General features: G+C 53.2%; 1 protein-coding gene across 2 annotated transcripts in view; it reads left to right on the forward strand.

Annotated features, from left to right (window-relative positions):
- Positions 1-10,533: 10,533 nt before the first annotated feature.
- The window catches only part of COL6A2 (collagen type VI alpha 2 chain), a 30,759-nt gene continuing 23,297 nt past the window's right edge, over positions 10,534-17,995 (forward strand). For both annotated transcript variants that reach the window (XM_024562510.3, XM_045196668.3), the window contains exon 1: positions 10,534-10,663. The gene's annotated coding sequence lies outside the window, so the exon portion shown is untranslated. The remainder of the gene's footprint in view (positions 10,664-17,995) is intronic.

A 17,995-nucleotide genomic window follows, 5' to 3' on the forward strand; every position in this document is an offset into this window, starting at 1 on the left:
AATTGGTGTTCAGGGTTTCTTCAGATAAATACCCAGATGCGGAGTTGCTGGATCATATGGCAGCTCTATTTTTAATTCGTTAAGGAATCTCCATACTGTTTTCCACAGTGGCTGCGTGCATTTACGTTTTCACTAACAGTGTGCAACGGTTCCCTTTCTCCACATGCCGGCCCACTTGTGCTTGCTCACTTACTGATGGTAGCCATTCTGACAGGTGTGAGGTGGCATCTATTTTGGTTTTGATGTGCACTTCCCTGGTGATTAGTGACCAGGATTTTTCACGTACATGTTGGCCGTCTGTATGTCCTCTCTGGAACGTGAGCTTCTTGCTGGGAGCTGGGAGCACACCCAGTGAATGTCGGGAGGGCGCAGCCTGAAGGCTGGCGAGGTCCCCAGGTGCTGTCCAGTGGGTCCTGAACGCAGCTCCACGCACAGGGCACACACGAGAGACTGCTGGCCTCAAGAGGGGTTGGAGAGCCCTGGGCGTGGTGGGGGGAACACCCGGGAGCGTATCAGTTTTCCACGAAATGCATCTTAAACGGCGCCCACTCTTGGCCACAGTCTGTTAGTGAGAAGTCCTGGGCTCAGATGGTCCTCGCACATGGACATCAAGGTGGCCACCGAGCTGGGGCTCTGACCGGAGACCCCGAAGAGAACGGTCTCGTGAGCTCGCTGAGGATTGCTAGCCGAGTTCCGGTTCCTGCAGCTGGAGGGCTAGGTCTTCTGACCACCTGTCGACGTGGGGCCCTTGCCGCTCCTTCCGCATGCCCCCCGCATCTCAGCACTCCCTCCTGCCTGCACCCCCCTCCTGCAGCTGAGTCTCTGAGCTGCGTGATCAGGTGGTTTCCCATCCTAAGGTCACTGCTTGGCCGCCTTAACAGCACCTACAAGTGGGCTATCACAGGTCTGACTCCAGGGGCCACCCGAGAAGAAGCTGGACCCTGAGCTGGGCCCCGGCAGGGTAGGCTGCAGGGGACACCGAGACCGCCAGTGGTATGAGCCAGTGCAGACCCCACAGGCCTCGTGGGAATGAGGTGACCTCCCTGGGACCACTTAATAGGAGGAGACACAAAGGCATGAGCCGCAGGTTCCCCCCACCGTGTCCGCATGGAGGGCCTTGCTGCCGAAAACGTGTGTGTTTGTTTCCATAGTTACTCACAAACGGCCAAATCCCTTCCTGACAAATTAGCCGTGACACATTCACCTGGACCCACCACTCCCGGAACACTTCCTTGGAGTGACTAATGCAGCCCAGTAACCCAGGTCTGGAAAGTAAGTGTGTCATACAGGAATCCCTGTGGTCACTTCAGCTGGTCCGGGGAGGGAAGCTCTGGCTGTTTCACCCACAGCCGTGTTACGCTTCTCTTAGGCCCCACAGAAGATTCCCATCCCCAACCCCTGAGAGGGGTACCCTGAGCAGGGAGGGGAGAGGGGAGCCCTGCCGGGGGCCTCTGTTGTGGGTGGGACTGGCAGTTTGGCCGGTGCCCAGGCTGCTGGCGCTCCCCCGCCCAGGTTGCCTGGGTAAACAGCCACCAGCTGGGAGCCTCAGCCCCTTCTGACCCACATGGCAGTGCAATAGCCCACCCCCAGGAGGGCAGCCCTCCTCCTCAGGTCAGGTTGAGAGGGTGGAGCAGGAGCGCCTGCAGATGGGGACCTGGGTGGCTTTGCATCAGGAATGGCTTTCCGGGTCCACACGCCCCGGATCAGCCGTGGCTCGGATGTCGGCGCTGAAGGCGAGGGCCCTAGGAGGCCTCCCCCAGTTGTGGGGCCAGCAGACTGGCCAGTGCTCTGGTCCCTCGTCCTGCAGGGAGAGCCCTGGCCCTCTCACCCACTCACTCATGTCCTCCAGGCACCACTGTGCCCTCCAGGGCCACTAACAGCTTCCTGCCCCTCCAGCCCCCATCTGACCCCCAGCCCAGGGGACCTTGTTCTCAGGTCGGGGCAGCCTCTTCCGGCCCCATCAGCAGGACACAGGCTGCTTCACAGGTTAGATCTCCAGTGGCGGGGGGACCTCTTTGCAAGAGCATCGTTCCCACGTGAGGTTGTGCGCCCACAAGGCCCTGGATGGCGCTGCCTCCCCTGCAGATGGAAGCGGTGACCGCCAGTGTCCCTCCTGTGCCTGACGCCATGTACACACACCCAGCAGGTTAAGTGTGTGGGTGACTGAGCGGGCTGAGAGAGGGAGGGCGGTTGGCACATTGCTAGCCTCATGGCACCTCATCCATGGTGGCCCTGTGCTCATGACGAGGGAGGGCCTTCAAGAGCCAAAGGCCAGGCAGGGGAGGCTCTGGGTTTCCAGGGTGGCTGAGCCTGAGCCCCTCCTGGCACTGGGAGTCCCTGATCCTGATGGGAAATTGCTGGGCCCTGGCGGCAGTTCAGAACGCCCCGCACCATGATGATCCAGAGCCCTGGATCAGGCTCCCTTGAAGTCGCTTCCAACTCACAAATCCGTTCCGGTCACCACCCACAAGGCAGCTCAGCCCCAAGTGCAGGTCTATGGGAATTCGTCAGGGCTGCTCATTCGCTCTGGCTCTCAAGGTTGTTAACCCTCAGACAAGCTGGTTCTGTTTAGGGCTTGATTTGTCCAACAATTTAAAATTTCTTCCTGCCAAAAAGTGGTTCCATCAAAGGGAACTGATTCTTCTCTGTGGCTGATGTCGCTGAGTCTCCCTCCCAGAGTCAGCCCACAGGGAGGGGAGAGGGCAGCAGGCCGTGTGAGGGCGCAGGCCGGGGAGTCCGTCCAAGCGTCCCCAGAAAACCCCGCAGGGCGAAACGGACTCTGTCCCAGCCTCCTGCCCTTCCTGACTTCGGGATGTGTTGCAGTTGGAGGGGTTGGGGGTCACACAGTCCCGGAGTCCTGGCCCTGAGTGGAGGAGAGGGGCTGGGGTCTGTTAAATGAGTGTCTCTCCAGGTGGCCCCAAGTGTCCCTTCCAGACAGTGTTCCTAGTTTCCAGGGAACACTTGGCGCACAGCAGCTCCCGGTGCCCAAGGGGCTCTTTTGCCCCCTGACCCCCATATCGGGCAGCAGGGCTCTACAGGAGACAGTCCTACAGGCAGGCACGCTGCTCCCCTGCATCACACGGAGACCCTGCCTCCTGCCCCAAGGTAGGAGAACCCCAGACACCCAGGACCCCTGCCCTTGTCTCTCCCTCGAGACGTGGCGCGTGCAGCTGAGGAGCACGTCAGGAGCACAACACCACGACTGTTTGCCCGCCGTGACTATGTCTGCGTCCTCACCTGCGTAGCAAGACCCATGAGAACAGAAGCTATGTCTGTCTAAGACCCCAGCCCCTGGCATGGGCAGATCTTGCCCCGTGGAGAGGCTGGGGAGGCTAGGTGAAGGTGACACAGGCTACAGTAGGAGGTGACACAGACTAGCTGTGGTCTCATCCCACAAGAGCCGGAGTCCAGTTCTCCATTCCCGAGTCCGGGCTGGCCTGGCGTCTGGCTTTGACCAGCAGCACACGGCACAGTGTGTGGTGCGGCTCCCGAGCCTGCATCTCAAGAACCTTTCACTGCTGCTCCCATTGGGCCGCAGCACTGCCACCGTGAAAGCAGGTCTGAGTTATCCTTCTAGAGAAGCAACAGGGAGGAGAACCAAGACCCTGGCCCCACAAGACCTGTAAGTAATGCCACCCTAGGTCGCCTAAGCCTCCAGCTGACGGCCACCACATGAAGGCACTCCGGTAAAGCACCCGGAGAACTGTCCCGCTGTCTGAGCCCAGTGCCAACCCACCAAAAACACGAGCAAATACAATGGCCGTTTTAAGCCATTAAGTGTTGGGATGGTTTGTTATGGAGGAGCAGATACCGGATTGTGGTGACGGGGCTGGCGGTGGTCCTGATGGGGATGAGGGTGGTGGTGACAGCGGCGGCAGGACTGACAGCAGCAGGGAGGTCGCGGCAGTGGTCAAGGTGATGAGCACGATGCCTCCGGCCCTCACCACAGAAAGGTCAATCTTTGCTCGTCCGGCTCTTGTGTGTTTTGCTGAGTCCCAGTTCTTTCGCAAGCGTGCAACGTCTTTAGAGTCACATGTTCCTTTGAGAATCAATCCGGCCAGACCTGCAGGCCCTTGTCCCAGGAAAATGCACACAGACAAAGTTTTGCTCAGACTTGGGGGCTTGGTGACCCTGCCCCCTTGGGGACTCCCAGTGCGAAGTCCTGTGGTGTGGTTACCCGGCGTTCTCACACCCGACAGGCCAGGCCAGGCCAGCCCCTGGAGTGTCCAGGATGGCCTTCCTAAGCCAGTGGAGAAATTAGTTGCATGACCTTCTGGTGACCCTTTGCATTTAGTACGGCACAGCTGGTTAAGAGGAACTTTACAGGAGACATAAATATTTTGAAATATTTGTAATCTAACTTAATGTAGTTTAGACATGTTCAGAGCTGGTGGAGGGGGAAGGAGTTCAAAGACTTGAAATTTTCTCCCCCCACCTGCCCTCCCCTCCCCTATGATCATCATCTCCTGTGAGACCCTCCTGACACAGGATCTGATTGTCCCAGGTGAGTGAGGGGAGGTCTTCGGACACTACAGTGGGGTGCTGCTACCCTCGGGCCGGCCTCACTTTCCAAGAAATGACCGTATGCCCAAGGCCGGACATGCAGGAGAAGTAAAGACCCCTTGGGTGCATCATCGTGGCTGGATTGAGTCCACCAGACGCTCACGGCCCCTTTCCACCCGGGAGGCAGCTATTGCCGACTAGCACGCGTGCCTCCACCTCCCTGTCCCTGGGCGCCCTCGCCTGCCACGTGAGGGTTTCTCCCCAGTGCGCGGCCTCCAGCCCGGCTCCCACTGAAGAAGCGAGCAGTCACCGGTGCAGGTTCTCACAACGTGCAAGTGCTGTCAGAAAGCAGACCAAAGCACCAGGGGCCCGCTGCCCAGGACCAGGTGAGATTGCTAAGACTAGTGACTTAGTTTGGGCTTAAAAGAAAAAAGCCAGCTGCTCTGCCACTGACTTGGAACACACAGTGACACACTGCCCCGCGCCCGATACCGGCGGGGTTTGTGATTTCTGAGTAGTCCCTGGAGAACGGCGAGAAGCACTGGGGGCAGTGGCGGGGAGGTGGGGGAAGAAAATTACTCTCAAACCCAAGCGAGAGCAAAGGAAAATGTGAGTGCAGAGTCATGTTCTGAAAGGTCCTCATAAATGTGTTTCTGAGGGTGTACGAGCAACTCCCTGCTACCCAGAACAGTCCCACAAGATGTTCTGAGCATGAGAAAGCCGCAGAGGGCTGGTCCACACGGAACCACTTAGCGCCTGCTTGGCCTGAGAGCGTGTGGGCAGACAGACGGAAATGGCATTACTCAGCGCTCCTCCGGCTGACAGGCCCAATATAGAATGCTCCTGCGCTGATGGCTCGCACATGTCTCTGTAGGTAGCAGTTGGTCTCCTGAGCACGGAGGTGTGTCTGTGTTAGTCGTCAGTGCACCATGTCCCCACACACACGCCGCAGAACAGAGAAAAGGCACAGTCACATGATCTTGGCATGGGCTTCCTTGCTGGAAACCAGGAGCAGGACGACTCACGTGGGACACATGTGCCTCAGGCAGCTGGCCTCACAGGCCCTGCAAGCAGAGAGCAGCTTGGTTGAAGGCCTCCAGGCCCCGGGGTCCGGCACACCTGACGGAGGCAGGGCTTCCCTGGGTGCCTCTCCATCTCTCTGCACCTCAGAATCCCTGAGCTGTCCTGCCCTTGCCTATAGGACCAAGGGGGGCAGCGTGGGTGCTATTGTGATTGTGAGCCCAAGAGGAGCAGGATGAGAAGGGAGCAGACCAAGCCCACCAGCATTCTAGAACATCAGAATGAGCCTACCTCTCGGCACGAGGAGAACAAATCTGGTCTGAGAGGAGACAATAAAAAGACTGGAAGGCCGAGTCTGGTGCCTCTAAGGCTGTCTCAGTAAAGCCACCGAGGGAGGCCCTGTTGGTTTCCAGAGAAATGCAGGCATCTGGTGTCATTGCTGTGGTCTGAGGTCCATCCCACACCTTGCAGAGCTCACTGTTACCCCACAGCCAAGGGTGGGATGGACTGCAGTTTGAACCTAAGGGGCAACACCAAGGTCCCAGGACCCCTGTGAATGTGCACAGGTCTCGCTCTGTGCCTGCCCCTGCCCCAGCTGGCCATGTGGTCTTGGGAAAGTCACTTAGCTCTCCAGATTGTTTCCCTTCTGGCAGAGGGCAGGAGGGAGCTACACGGAGGGGCAGGGGCAGTGTCTTGCATGGCATGCCCCTCAGGAGGCATGAAGCGGTTGTGTGGCTGGTGCTTTCATTACTGCGTGGAGAGGCAAACAAAAACCCACCATGGGGGGCGGACAGCCGTTACCACTGGATCCCCCCACAGAAGGAAGGGATAGGAAGAGCAGTGTCCCAGCAAGGTCGAAAGCAAGTGCCTAGCCTCCCCGATGGGTCCAACTGAAAGCTGGAGCCTGGTGTCCCGAGGGCAGAAGCTAGGGGCGACAGCTGCCCTGCCCAGGAGGAGGAAGGGTTTCCCTAAAGGTGAAGGCTCTGCAGGTGCACAGCCTTGCTGCAGAGCCCTGGCTCACCCTGAGTTCCGCGGGGCATCTCTTCCCACACTGACACCTTCTACGTGGCGTGGTCCAAGCACCAAGCCTGGGCCAGCCGCACAGATGTCTCTGCTCCTGGCCCCTCCAAGCCGGATGCCTCTGTATCACCTGAGATATGAGCCAGAGCAGTATTCCTCACAGTGGGCCGTGTTGCCTTCGGAACCCAAAATGCCTACCAGGCGCTCTGCTCCCTCCTTTCAAGTCGGGGGTGCAGGATGCGGCAATTAGTCTTTTACTCTGGGGGGCTATCACAGCACACCCTCTAGCACCAGACCCCTGTGAACTCCCCTGAAGTGCAGGTCCCTGGATTTACAGAGCTCGTCTCCCACCCTCCGGGGCACATGGGCCTTCTGGCCTCCAGCACACTAGGCTCCTCCCCTTGTCCTGCCCAGTCAGCCCCATGTCATCGCTATAACGGATCTGTCGTGTGTCCTGTGGGTGTCCAGGTGGTCAAGGTCTCCTCAGGCTGTATTAGGACAGAGGGCAAGTTAGCACAGCCCTGAAGCCAACTGTAAATGAGTACTTCTCTCCCTCCCACGTGAATGCAAACCATTCTAATCCTCTTTTCTAAATGGGATGAAAAAGAGTGTAATTGCTAATCAACAGTCTTATTAATCTGCTGTGACAAGGACACCACGTCCAGCACAGCAGATGCAGTTGGGCTGCCACTTGGTGAAGCCTTGGGGTCACCGTCCAGGGTCTGACATTCTCTGCAAGGCCCAGACCAGCCCTTGACCTGACGGAGATGTGACAGGCCACCACAGCTGCATCCTCCAGGCCTTGAGCTCCAGGGACACCGTGTTGTTTGTGCTTGTCCCGAGCTGTGGAGGGGGCAGAGTTCCAGGTTTACCCTCGGATGCCCCTCCTGCAATGTCTTGGAGCACACAGGCCAGGATTCCAGTGTGCAGGTGCAATGGCGCACTTGGGGACCAGGGAAATGACCACTGGGTGGTCTGTTGACTAGGGGACACACAGTGCTCAACACTTCAGCCAGGATTCCCTTTACTACCTGGACCCTCCTCCAACAGGGAGGCCATGAGGACATTTTGGGTCTCCAGGTGTTAGTGTCCAGTTGTCCTTGAAATGTCTTGCCAGTCCTTTCCCCAGTGTCCAGTCACCCGGTAAATGTTGTAGGTCTCTTTGGGGGAGACTTGGAGGATATTACAGTATATGTGTGTGCAGGTGTGGCCTGGTCCCTCCTCCTGGTGACTGGCCACCTCTGTGGTCAGCACTTCCGGATGGAAAAAATTAGCTGCAGTCTAAGAACAGAGAGGGCCATGCCTTCCTAGTGGAGCCCCTGCCTCTTCGTTCCTCCTTGGCCACCCACCAGAGCAGCTTGTACATGTCCTCTCTGCTCAACACGGGCTGTCAGCTTCCCCAGAACTAAGTTCGCTCACGGCCTGAAGAGCTTGCCAGGGGATTAAGTTCCATGTTCCGAGAAAGTGCCTCCAAGTCAGTTAATGCTTCCTTCCCGTCTTCACCGGCCCCTGAGTCAGTGACCCAACATCTTTCCCCAGGGTGCCTCTGGCTCCTGCAGTTGCGTGCTGGCAGATCCTCCCCTCCCTGACCAGGCCCAGCATGTCCCCATCTAGGTTATGTCAGCCTATCTCCCTGATCACCACCAGCAGCCAGAGGACGGGGTGGGGTGGCATCTGATGAGGGAACCTGGTGGGATGCAGGGGCTCAGCATCTTCTCGCACCGAGGAAGTGCTGGTTCTTACGAGGAAGGGGTGGCCCTCCAAAGGCTCTGAGAGGTCAGGAGTCTGCAGATCCATGTCCTCAGGCTTCCACTTGGATGTCCCAGGCCATGTCTCAGGGTCTCAGTGATCCTGGCTGGGGTCCTGACCTTCACAGAGCGGCGTCAGTGAGCATTCAAACTCACCTGCAGCCGGAGTCCTCTCTTCATGTCCTCTGCCAGAGATGGGACTTCTCCCCAGGCCGGAGAGGCCTCTGGTCCTCACTCAGAGCCTTCACTACTGAGCAGCTGCGCCGGTTCCCCTTATCCCTCTGCAGGACCATCATTGCAACTCAGCAGCCCACCCACTGCCCCTGAAAACAACTGAGTCCTCATACCTGCCAGCTGCCCCCTTCCACAGGGACGGTTTCCCAGGTCACCCCTGGTAAAATCTAGCAATTGGGCCTCCACCTTGTTCCAGGAACTACCTGTACTTCTCACACCAACAAGAACAGTGTCCCCTTCACCTGCCAGTGGTGGATGAGCCAGCAGGAACCCCCTCTTGCATGCCCTGTGCCCACTGGGGTTCTCTGCGGAGGCAGCTAGGCAGGACTGAATGCGACTAGGGGTCTGTGGGGCAATGGCTGCGAAGGACCCAGGGAGGAGCCTGCAGACCACAGGTGAGAGCCCCGTGAAGGGCAGAGAGAGAGGGGAGGTGGGGGCTGGGTGGGAAGAATGGCAGGCTGATGGGAGCACACAGAGCCAAAGGAATCCCTAATTCAAGGAGTGGGCCTGTATTCCTACCCAAGGGGAGCGCGGCCCTGTGAGAGGCAGGTGGACCCAGGACGCAGCACACGGGGGCAGCACGCAGGCCCCATCCGTGTGCCCAGGAGCAGCGCTGGAGCTTGGGTCAGGACACACAGACACACGTGCACGCTCACACTCACAGGGGCACACGCCGACATACTCCATACACACTTGCACACTCACACACACACAGCCTCTCCAGTGCCTCCTGGCTCCAGGCACAGTGGGCACTGATGGATGTCCAGCCTGAGGGGCTGTGGGAGCTAGAAACAGGGGGGAGACCAGGGCAAACTCACAGGACTTTGGAGAGCAGAGCCAGGGGAGCCTGTCCCTCCTCACACAGGAGGTTGCTCCTCCTCTGCTTGAACAGCCACTACTGCCGGACCCGCTAAGGACGCGGTTGCCGCGACAGACCCCTGCCTCTGGCACTTACTCTCTGGCCAGGAGATGGGACCCAGGGACACAGAATCAGGGCGCAGATGGAAAGAGGGGGTCAGGAAGACCAGAGGGTGTGCACACAAGGGGCCCAAAGAGCTGACCAGGAAGCTCTGGGGTCTCCTTTCCGTGGGAGAGCACGGAACCAGAGATTTGCGGAGTTGCTCATCTAAGGCTGGAGCTGCAGTGTGCTGCCCGCTCCGCCCCCAGCCAAGGATGGTGCTGCGGTTCTGTCCCATAACACAGGGACCTAGCCCCCGGTCCTGCCAACATCTCACCTCAAGGGGAAGCCCTTGTCCTGGGGGGCTGCCGCTCCACAGTCCAGAGTGGGGATCCCCATCACAGTAGGGACATCACAGTGTCCCCGGGGCCCAGCGCCAAGGGTACCCGTGGGGTTCTTGCAAGGAAGACGGCCCTTACTCCCCACCCAAAGCACTTGAGGCTTCTGCGGTCCTGGTTACCCTCGCCCCTCCCAGCCTTTCCACCAGGCCCTTACTCTCTGACCTCGCCCCTGTCAGCCAAGGGGGCGCAGCGCTGGAGGAGGCCACCAAGGAAGGACCCATGTTCCGACCTGTGGCGTTGCGGGAGCTGTGGGTCCCCGGACAGAGAAAGGCCGGAGCCCACCCTGTGCTTGAGTAGGGAGACACTGAGCTGGGGGCTCTGAGTTGGGGTACACCCCGGCGGCGCAGCAGCCAGGGGCAGCCCCTTCGAGGGGGAGTGCAGGTCGCCCCTCATCAACCCTCGGTGCAGGGCGTGGTCCCCAACCCCGGAGTGGACGCGGCCCGGGAAGTGGGGCGGGGGCAGCAGGCCGACCGGCCCGTCGTGGGGGGCCTCTGACTTCGCCTGGAACTGTTTCTGGAGAAGTGGCAGTGCCCCAGCCTCGTCTCGGGAGCGGGAGGGGGGCTTTTCCGCTCCCACTCCCTTTCGGCCCTTCCCGTGTCCCCCCTACTGTCCCCTCAGCCTGCGCTACCCTCTACCGGCCCATACGCGTGGCCGCAGCGCCTCCCGGTGGCCGCGCATCTGGGGGCGGGCTGGGAGGGGGCGGGGTGGGTATAAAGACCGCGGCCCCTCCCGTTGTCCCCTCCCTCCTGCCCTCTCGGCGCCGACTGTCGGCGGTAAAGACCCGTAGCCTCCTCGGGACGTGTCCGGCGAGGGCGCCCCGCGCACGCGCTCAGGGTCAGGTAAGCACCCCTAGACCCTGGGACCGGGACCCTCTGCCTGGGGGCGTGTGGTCTGGCCCTGGGACCCGGACAGCCGCCTGGAGCCGCATCCCGCCGGTTAGCAAGTCCTGCCCGATAGGACAGGACTGGAGTGCGGAGGACCTGGGTCCCAAGGGCACCCAGTGTGGGCCCTCCTAGGACGGTGTCCCTACAGTAACGGGCCCTCTTTCACGGCCCCACTTCAACCGCTCGGCCCCCGATCACAGTTCCTGATGTCCACACCTTAGCTGCCTCTGCGGTAGGAGCAGGGGGTGCCCAGTTAATTGCGTGCTGACCCCCACGATTGGTCTCTCTGGGACGCAATTCGGAAGGGGACTCCTTCCCTATTCCTGGGCTCACTCCTAAGATGCAGGAATTGGGGCTGTCTGCAGGGACCTCACCACCTCCCGAAGTTGCCACAGAGCCTGAGGGGCTCAGCATCTGAACTCAGATCTATTCGAGAGCCTGGGAGGTCTATGGCCTGGAGGAGGGTTGAGGGTCCAAGTGACCCCCTGGGAAGACCACCCCCACTGTGATGTGGAACTGGGCACAGGGTCTCCAATGGTGCTGGCCCCTCTCCCCTGGGCTAAGGGTGCTCTTCCTCCTGGGAAGAGTGGCCAGGATAGATTGAGGACGCCGTCTCCAAAACCCCAAGGGTAGGAACAGGGTGGGGAGGGAGGCAGGTCATACACCCTTACCCTCAGGGTGAGCCTTTCCCCCATTCCCTGCAGCTGGAGGAGCTCTGCACACCTCAGCTTCTTCCGCCAAACTCCCCAGCTTCCTCCGCCAAACTCGGCTGGGAGACCAAGCAGGGGGCCAAGAGGCAGTCACAGGGGGTGAGAGGGGAGCCCAGCTGACGGGGCCTGTGGTGGCTTCCCTGCTGGGCCAGGCCCCACCCCACCCAGGACTCCTCTCCCATCCTAGCAGAGTTCCAGGGGCCCAGCACTCTCAGGGCAGGGGGTGGGGGCAGCCTCTGAGCGGCCTACTGACCCTAGTAACTCAGTAACAACACACAAAACAGCAGTGTGTGGTGGCTCAGGTGTTCCCACCTTCCACCCAGTGCCCACCTGGGATATGGCCCTGTACCCAGAGAAGAGACAGCCAGCTCCCACAGATTTCCCTGTTTTTTTTTTTCCTTTCAATATAGGACTTCTGGCCAGAAGGCCAGCTTACATTTGCCTAACATCCAAGGCCAAGAGGCGGGACAGGCATTTGGGGCTCCTGGAGGAAAGTTGTGTGCCTTCCTTCAGGCATTCAGAAGCAGGAGAGTGGGACAGGGGAGAGGGCTTGGGCCCCCAGGCACACATGGCTCAGAATCTCCTGATTCCCTGGTACCCTGAGGGCTGGGTGCCCAGAGCCCAGGTGTGTCCCCTTGGCTGGTCGTGGCTTTCAGTAGGCCCCTGGGCCACTCTGGCCACTTTGAAGCTGCCACGCTGTGCCGATGAAAGTGACCTGGGAGGACTGTGCAGACCACAGCTGGTTGGGCCAGTTGCTGGGCTCATCTGCAGTGGGAGAAGCCACAGGGAAGGTAACATCCAGGACAAAAGTTGGGCTTGATCCATTGGGCCACCTGACCAGGTGGGGCACAGGTCCCTCGCACTGGGCAGTGTACACCGACGTCCAGTGGTGACTCTGCACTGCCGGCCGGCACTGGTAGCTCTGTTGTAGAAGGGGCTACCCGTGGTCCCTCAGGTGTGTGGGGAGCCCTGGGCAGCAGAGAAGCATCAGACGAGCTCCCCAACAGGCATGGACCAGGACAGAAAAGGAATGGCCAATGCCTGGGAGAAGGAGCTGGACCCAAAGGCTCTTCCGGGGCCTCAGCAAAGGGCGCGGGCCGCTCCCACCCTCCTCTTCAGCCTCCGGTTTCTCACCTGTAGAATGAGGTCAGGACGAATAAACAGCACCTGCCCTTTTACCTGCCAGGGCTGCTAGGGGGGTCTCCAGGCGCACGGGGTGTGGGTAGATCATGTTTGCAGCCACGAAACACTGTACAATCCTGGGAAAACTAGTTCTTGTGATTGTTTCAGGAAGAACGCATATGTTATAGTTTGATTTCTTTTAAACATGGCCCCACATTTCAGTGGGTCAGCCCCTCTTGTGGTTCCTCTTGCACATTTGTGCAAAGCCAAAGGGGACCCTGGGATCCTGGGGTCCAGCTCACTGAACAGGCTGGTGGGGGGCTCCCTTCTGAGGGCGCACATTGGGTTTGGGCCATGTCATAGAGCAGCATTCTCCACAGACCCACTGGGGCCTTCACCCGTGTCAAAGCCCCAAGCCACCCCAGTGGTGCTGGCCCATTGTAGACACTGTGACAAGCAGATGGGAAGTGGCCAGCTGTGACGGGCCCCTTCTCCCAGGAGAGCAGAGTCTGGGTCGAAACTTGTGAAAGGTGTCAGCACTTTTTCAAGGCCATTGTCACATGCCCACCAGAGAAGTGGAGAAGGACCCTGGCGTCCATCACGAGAGACCGACGATGGGCAGTGTCACTGCCGTTTTTGTTATTTGCCAATTTCATAAATGAGGAATGCCGCCTTGTTGGTTTCTGTGCGTGTCTTTGGTTTTTGTGCGGTTCAATATTTTTTGATTATTGACTCTAGTGTTACTTGCCAGGTAACGATTTCCCCAGGTGCCTCATGGGTGCTGATTTTTTACTAATTTGTAAGAGCTTCCCCCCAATTTCTAAAAATTGTGGTAAAATACACATAACAAAATGGATTGTCTTAGCCATTTTTAGGCATATAGTTCAATGGTATTAAGTACATTCATATTGCTGTGCCCATCCATCTCTGCGGTTCTTTCCACTTCCCAAACTGAAATCTGTCCCCATTAAACACTTAATCCCCCAGCCCCTCCCCTAGCCCCTGGCAGCCACCATTCCACCTCCTGCCTACGATTTTTGAGATAAGTATCTCACATAATTGGAATCGTTAATTTTTGTCTTTTTGTGACTGGCTCATTTTACTAGCATAATTTCCTTGAGGCTCACCCATGTTGCAGTAGGTGTCAGAATTTCCTTCCCTTTTAAGGCTGAATAATATTCCGTTGTATGTATAGACCACATTATACTTATCCATTCACCCACCACTGGGCGAGTAGGTTGCTTGCATGTCACACCCATTGTGAGTAGTGCTGCTGTGAATATGGGTGTACAACTGTCTCTTTGAGACCCTGCTCTGAATGCTTTTGAGTATATACCCAGAGGTGGAATTGCTGGACCATACGCGTATGGTAAATCCACTTGTATTTTTTTAAGGAACCGCCATCCTGTTTTCCACAACAGCTCTACCATTTTACATTCCCAGCGAACAATTCCAGTTTCCCCACTTTCCCGCCAACGCTTTTTACTTTCTGGGGTGTTTTATAGTCGCTATCCCAATGAGTGTGATGTGGTATCTCATAATTTTGATTTGCATTTCCCTAATAGTAATATTGAGCATCCTTTTGTGTGCTTATTGGCCATTGGATATTCTTCTTTAGAGAGATGTATATTCAAGTCCTTTGCTCATTTTGAATCAGGTTGTTTGGGGGTTTCTTATTGTTGATTTTTAGTTCTCTAGGTATTGTGGATATTAATCCCTTATCAGAAAAAATGATTTGCAAATATTTTCTCCCATTCTGGAGGTTGCTTTTTTACTCATAATTTTCTTTTTAATTTTCATGAAAGCTAATTTGTCTGTTTTTGTAGTTCTTTGTGCACTTGGTGTCGTATCCTGGAAACCGTTGCCAAATCTAATGTTGTGAAGATTTTGCCCTGTGTTTTCTTCTAAACTTTTATAGTTTTAGATGTTACATTAGGTTATGGGTCCATTTTGAGTTCATTTTTCTGTGTGGTGTTAGGTGAGGCTCCAACTTCATTCTTTTGCAGGTGGATATCCAGTTTTTCCAGCACTATTTGCCGATAAACTGTCTTTTCCCCTGTTGAATGGTCATGACCTCTTTTTGAAAATCATTTCGCTACATGTGCGAGGGTTACTTCTGGACTCCCTATTCTGTTCCATTGGTCTATGTTATCTGATTTATGCCATTACTACCATTTTGATTATTGTAGCTTTGTAGTAAGTTTTGAAATCAGAAAGTGTGAGTTCTTCAGCTTTGTCCTTTTCTTTTAGGATTTTTTATGCTATTTGGGGTGTCTTGAGAATCCTTATTAGTTTTAGAAAGGATTTTTCTATTTCTGTAAAAATCAACATTGAGATTTTGGTAAAAATTGCATAAATCTGTAAATCACCTTGGTGCTATTGACATCTTACTATTAACTCTTCTAATCCATGAATATGGAACATCGTTCCATTTATTTATATCTTTAATGTCTCTCAGAAATGCTTTATAGTTTTCAGCGAGTAAATATTTCACCTCCTTGGTGACAATAATTCCTATTTTAGTCTATTGATGCTAATGTAAATGGATTGTTTTCTTAATTTCCTTTGTTAGTGCACATTGTTAGTGTACAAAACTGTAACTGATTTTTTAAGTGTTGACTTTGAATCCTGCACTTTGCTGAATTTGTTTATTCTAAGTTTCTTTTTGTGGAATCTTTAGGGGGGGTTTTTTACATATAAGATCATATCGTCTGTAAACAGATCATTTTATTTCATTCTTTCTATTTGAATGCCTTTTACTTCTTTTTCTTGCCTAATTGCTAAGGCAAGGACTTCTAATACTATGTTGAGTAGAAGTGACAACAGTGGGCATTTTAGCTTTGTTCCTGGTCTTAGAGGAAAAGCTCCATCTCTCGCCATTGATATTTGATGATATTTGTTATAGAATTTTCATACATGGCTTTTATTATATTGAGGTAGTTTCCTTCTAGTCCTAGTTTGTTGAATGTTTGTATTATGAAAGGGTGTTGAATTTTATCAAAGGTTTTTTCTGTATTGATTGAGATGATTATAAGGGTTTCTTTCCTTAATTCTGTTAATGTGGTGTATTACATTGATAGATTTTTATATGTTGAACCATCCTTGCATTCCAGAAATAAAACCCACTTGGTCAAGGTGATTAATGCTTTTACTATCCTACTGAATTCTGTTTGCTAATGTTCTGTTGAGGGTTGTAGTACCAATGTTCATAAGGGGTATTGGTTTCTAGTTTTTTTTTCTTGTAGCGTCTTTGTCCGGCTTTGGTATAAGGGTAATGCTGGCCTCATTGAATGACTTAGAGTGTATTCCCTCCTCTTAAATTGAAGTTTGGCGAATTGAAATGCAAAAGTTTGAGAAGTATTGGTACTAGATTTTCCTTAAATGTTTGGTAGAATTCACCAGTGAAGCCATCATGTCCAGGGATTTCTTTGTCAGGAGATTTTAATTACTGATTCAACCTCCTTCCTACTTATAAGTCAGTTCATAATTTCTATTTCTTCATGATTTGGCCTTTGTAGGCTTTGTGTTCCTAGGAATTTGTCCATTTTATCTAGGTTACTTGATTTGTGGGCATACAATTGCTTATAGTACTCTCTTATAATCCTTTTTATTTCTGTAGAATTGCTAGTAAAGCCCCCCCTTTCATTTCTGATTTTGGTAATTTGAATCTTCTCTATTGTTTCCCAGTCCATCTAGCTAAAGGTTTGTTGATAGTGGTCTTTTCAAAGATCCAACTTTTGGTTGCATTTATTTTCTCTATTTTTTTCTATTTCCTGTTTTAATATTTATCTCCGCTATAATCTTTTTTATGTCTTTCCTTTTTCATTATCTTTAGGTTTAGTTTGTTGTTCTTTTTCTAGTTCCTTAAATTGTAAACTTAGATTATTAATTTGAAATGTTTCTTGTTTTTTATGTATTTAGAGCGGTAAATTTCCCCCTTAGCAATACTTTCACTGTGTTTCTTAGGTTTTGATATATTTTGTTTTCACTTTTATTAATGTCTGAGTATTCCCTAATTTCTCCTGTTATATTGCCTTTGATCTATTGGTTGTTTAAGAGTGAGTTGTTTAACCTCCACAGTTTTATAAATGTTTCCATTTTTCTTCTCTTACTGACTTCTAACATTATCTCATCATGATCAGAGAAGATACTTCATGTAATTTATTTTAAACCTGTTGAGGCTGCCATTGTTGTTACATTTCCCCCATCACTGAGAGTCCTTTCCTCTCCAGCTGAATTTACTTCAAAGGGATTTAAACGGTTGGCATCTTCCCCCCATTTATTTTTCTTTTTCTCCTTTTGGGAGCCAGACACTGAAGACTAGGACATTCAAAAACAACTGCATATACACACCCAGGGGAAGGTGCAGGCTCGGGAAAGACCTGAGAAGATCTTACATTTATATCTCAGACTGATCCTTGGCACAGAGACAGCCTACAACAATCAAAACAAAAACAAATAAAGACAACCAGCAATTTCCCTTCAATTTCCCTAGTGAAGGGAAAGAATATGATTTACAGAGTTACTACATTCTTAGATTCAAATATCCAGTTGTCAACAAAAAATTGCAAGACATACATGTATGAAACAAGACGGTATGGCCCACTCAAAGGAAAAAATATATAAACCAACAGAAACTGGCCCTGAAAGAGACCTGGTGGTGGATCTACTAAACAAAGACTTTACCACAACCATCAAAGATGCTCAAAGAACTAAAACAAAGGAAGGCATGGAGAAAGTCAAGAAAACAATGCCTGAACAAAATGGAAACATCAATAAAGAAACAGAAAACCTATACAGAATCTAGAAATAATGGAGCTGAAAAGTACAATAACTATAATTTCTTAAATGTATTAGAGAGATTCAAAGACATATGAACAGACAGAAGGAAGAATCAGTGAAGGTGAAGATAAGACAGTGTTCTGAAGAACAGAAAGGAAAAAGATTACAGAAAAGTGAGCAGAGCCTAAAGGACCTGCATACCTGTTGTGGGAGTTTCAGAAGGACATGGGGCAGGGGGAGGAGCAGAGAAAATATTTGGAGAAATAACGGTCAAAAACGTCCCGAATTTTATGAGCAACATAAATATAAACATTGAAGTAAATCAACGAACTCCAAGTAGAATGAACTAAAAAAGAGTCACACTGAGACACATTATAATACAACTCAAAAGACGAGAGAATTTTGACATTAGCAAGAGAAATGACTCATCATATCCAAGGGGTCCTCAATAAGGTTATTAGCAGATTTCTCATCCGAAACTTTGGAGATTAGATGCAGTGGACTGATGTATTCAAAATACTAAAAGAAAATAAAAACTGTCACCCAAGAATCCTATACCAGCAAAATTGTCCTCCAAAAGTGAGGGTAAAATTAAAACATTCCCAGATAAACAGAAAGCTGAGGGAGTTTGTTAAAACAGGAACTTCGCTGCAAGAAATGCCCCCGGGAACCC

This window comes from Desmodus rotundus, chromosome 2, assembly GCF_022682495.2.
Source record: "Desmodus rotundus isolate HL8 chromosome 2, HLdesRot8A.1, whole genome shotgun sequence".
NCBI lineage: Eukaryota > Metazoa > Chordata > Mammalia > Chiroptera > Phyllostomidae > Desmodus > Desmodus rotundus.